Source organism: Pteropus vampyrus, unplaced genomic scaffold (assembly GCF_000151845.1).
Source record: "Pteropus vampyrus isolate Shadow unplaced genomic scaffold, Pvam_2.0 Scaffold9, whole genome shotgun sequence".
NCBI lineage: Eukaryota > Metazoa > Chordata > Mammalia > Chiroptera > Pteropodidae > Pteropus > Pteropus vampyrus.
In genome coordinates this window covers 9,462,207-9,466,262 of record NW_011888790.1, presented here as the reverse complement: position 1 = coordinate 9,466,262, position 4,056 = coordinate 9,462,207, and the positions used below count along the sequence as shown (strand labels likewise).

At 35.9% G+C, this 4,056-nt stretch overlaps 1 long non-coding RNA gene across 2 annotated transcripts in view; it reads right to left on the bottom strand.

Annotated features, from left to right (window-relative positions):
- LOC111729867 overlaps nt 1–4,056 on the bottom strand; it is a 62,451-nt gene that overhangs the window by 1,960 nt on the left and 56,435 nt on the right. The gene's annotated exons all lie outside the window — the stretch shown is intronic.

Sequence of the window (4,056 nt, the reverse complement as noted above, 5' to 3'; positions counted from 1 at the left end):
TCTTAACAATCTATCAGTTAATGTTTTCTAAGTGTGATTGTATAATTTCAAAACAAAGTTATGTAAATTTTGAGCTTTTCTCAAAAAGTTCCCAAATATTTCTGAGAGTTTCCTGGGTGGTGGAGGTGGGGGTCTTATATGAACTCTAAAAATAATCTTCTTGGCTATTTTTCTCTCTCCAAAGCATGAAGCTCTTTTCTCCTTGATTACTTTCTCTTTTGCAATTAAGAGCAAAGGTGTGGCTATGTTCTCCTACTCTCCCCCTTCCCAGTGACAGCATCTTTGCTGCTGCTGGTGGCAACTAATGTCTGAGAGAAAGTTCTTAATGCTTGAGGCCCGAGATACAGATATCTGCACCAAGTGTGCCCTGTCCTACTCTTATGAATGTGATTAAAACTAACAGAGATGTTGAATTTTGTTCTCAATGTAGCTGATATTTTGTTCTTTATTCTATCTTTTAATTAAAGCCCCCCTTCCCCGTAGAACTCATGCATTCACCTGCTCATTCATTCAATAAGCACATGGGCTGGGAAATCAAAATAGATATGATCCCTGAGTTCTTGAGCCTCTGGTCAAATAGAAAATCAGGCATTAAGCAAGTAAACACACCAAGAAATACTAAAATTTTACTAGTAAGGGGACTATGGATGCTCTGCAGGAAAATATTAGAGGGAGCACAGTTCATCTTGCAGACTTTGGAGGCTGCTCTCAGGAAATGAGTCAGTGGAGGCTGAGAAACTGATAATTTGCATTTCCAATACCATCTTGACCCAGAATCATTTTCACCCTGATGCTCCAGCCCATCTTCCTAGATGTCACCCACCTTCTAGACCCATCTCTCTTCTTAGAATGAGCTCAACCTCCAAGACCTCTCCATCCTTTGATAAAAGGATTCTGCTGGGCTACTCTCCACATCTCTAACTTTCTAGAATCCTGGAATGAACTCAGCTTATAAAAAGTTTCAAATCTAACCATTTTTATACCTTCCCATACAAAGATGGTTTGAAATAGCTTCTCAATAGATGATTTTTATAATCGAAGCAAATATCTATATCTATATCATCTTATAATTGAGGAAATATCTATTAGAATGCTAATACTACTCAGTGCTATTCTGTGGTACCAGGATCATACAGCAGCTTTCACAACTGTAAAAGAATAATGAATTAGAAGAAAAGAGACGTTTTATTTTTTCTCAAAGAGGTTTGCTTTTGTCCTTTGAATAATAAAGAGTTTTCACATGAGAAATAGAAGAAGACAGTGAGATAGAGGGAGAAAAGGAGGGGGAGAAGAATTGAGAGAGTGAGAAAAATAAACGGTTATAGTATTTTAAATGCCAAGGTTCTTACTGCTCCTCAACCTTCCTTGGCTTAATGACCTAATATAAATGAGATATGGTTATACTCCAGTACCTTTAAGTTATAGAGCTAGGCAAATGTCTCTCACTCCATCTTTTTGATCTATTTCATTTTTCTTTAATGACAATTCTCTGTGCTCTTCTTCTCTATGCACAGACCAGGTGACCGGGGCTTCTAATAGGTAATGGGTTGTTTCATAATAGAAGTTTACTCATAAAGTCTTCTCTATGCATAGGAGCCATTTATGAAAATATATGAAGATATTGTAGATCCGTTATATCTTAGGAAAATGGCATCTGACAGCATGACATTTTAAAACAGTGTGCGAGCTTCTGAGCATGACTTTTGTGTGGAAATAAAAAGATATACAGAAACACAGCTCAGTGAGCTGCAAACGAGAACGTTGTAAATTAGAGCAGAGCTCAAGAGGGTCACAAAAATTAGAGGTCATTTCTCTGCTCATTGCTAAATCTGGGATAGCTTTTTTTTTTTTAACTTTGGCACTTTACAATCTTAAATCACTACCTTATCTACATAAAAAATCTTATAAAAATATTTTGTCTCAAACTGCTTAGGTTATAATTCTGTTTTACAAGAGACATTTCTTATCATTTCAGTTGCCTGAAAAGTCACCTTGTTATATCACTGAATTCTGCTGTGTTGTTGAATTTTTAATAGGCTTTCCTAGACTTGATCCTGCAGTGGTCAATGAAGTGAGAAGTCAGAAAAGTGAAGCCAGAAAGGCAGATGTAAATGTATATGCTGACCTTGAAGCAGCCCCTCAGCTCTAGATGCTGTCAGGTGGAGATGCTGTCAGAGCTGATATGTCTTCCACTGGGCAAGATGGTGGAGATCCTACCTCTTCAACGACACTCCTATTTCCCTCCCATAACATCTCACTCTTTTCTCTATAATTCAGAAAATATAACTGCCTATATTTAGGGCAGTAATTCTGTGGACCATCAGTCTTTCAGCAACAAGAGAGGTGATATAGTGAGACTCGTTGTGGTGATATTATTAGCACAGGATATGTAAAGCCTGATTAAAGAGACTAAACCCCTATGTAAAATTTTGCCTTTCGTAAAAAAAAAAAAAAAAGAAAAGAAAAGAAAAAAAATCGGTCAGTCAGTTGGTATTGCAGAAACCTGGAATCTCTTTGTGAAATGCAGTATGCCTAAACAGATTTAAAATTTACCATTTTGCTAATATAATGGCAAGTGTATTTCATCAGAAGTAATAATAGCTATACCATGTATTGATCATTTATTCTCTGTCACACACTATGTTCGGTGCCTTCTATGTGACCTTATTTAATCCTTACCACAACTTTTTGAGTAAGGAAGTTATTATCCTCATAGCACAGATGGAGAAGCTGAGATTTAGAAAGAAGAAATCAAACATTCAGTCTCATATCACTAGAAAGTGGTAAAGCCAGAATGCAAACCCTGGTCTGTGCCCTAATCACTAACTTCAGTCTCACAGAATTAATATTAAATGACAGATTCGGTAAAATCATTTGATTATCTCTGAAAAGAATATGTTTCTGAAGAATACCATAGATTTTTTTTCCTGAAGCATTAAAAGAAAGTATTCATGCTCGTTAATTTTATGGATGATATGCATTCATTAAGATAAGTACAATGTGCAGCTCAGATTATGCCAGTTTTTAACAAGCAAATATTGCAGGATTCCCAAACTGGAAAAATAAACTGGCTTGGGATGGGTAAGAATCCAGGTCACCTAAAAATACCTCAGTGCTTTTCAGCTATTTTTAAGTTAAGATATTTTTGTTCTGTGTAATAGTGTAGATAGAACATATTTGATGCTCACAAGAGCTAAAATAGAATCTCACAGTGCTTTCAGGAGAAAGCTTTCATTATTCTATTTTGTGTATTGAAGGACAGACATATTGAAATATGTCATTTTACTGATTGTAAAATGACAGCAAACATTTACTGAGCATGTAATATATCCCAGGCACTCATTTAATTCTCACAATCGCTCTATGAAGTAGATATCCCCATGTTACAGATGATAAAGCTGAGACGGAGTTACATAACTTTCCCAAGGTCATACAAACTAACAGAGCCAGGATGGAAGTTGGGCATCCATCTCTGGAATCTGTGCTCCAGGTCACTCTGTGGCATCACCTCTTCTTCTATACCGGCTACTATATTTACATATTAAGCATACCATATGTTGCTATTTATGTTTAAACATTTATTTTCTAATGTTGCTCTCCATAATGACTGCAATTCATAACCCTGGCTTAAATTTCTTTAATTATCTAATCAGTTCAGTTGCATTTTTGGCTTTTATTTCTTTCTGCACAGAATAATCGTGATGTTAGACTTTTTTCAGTTTCTTCATTAAATTACTCAGACAATAAACATTCATTCAGCACATAACGCAAATATTATCTATAACCCACTTTGCTAAGCATTGGGGGAGTTACAAAGACTCTACTAAAGCTGACGAATAAAGGAGGGTTGGTGTAATGGATTAAGGCTGACTCAAGTAACACAGCTAACTTGACTACAGTTCAGGATAAGGTATTACCATAAAATAGGTGAGAAGCACTGTAGGAGTTGAAAGAAGAAATTCATTTTATCGGGACAGAGATCAAGAAAGATTTATGAAGGAAATGGAATTGAGATGAAATTAAGGTTGTCTCGAAGAATGAATATTTGCTATCAGA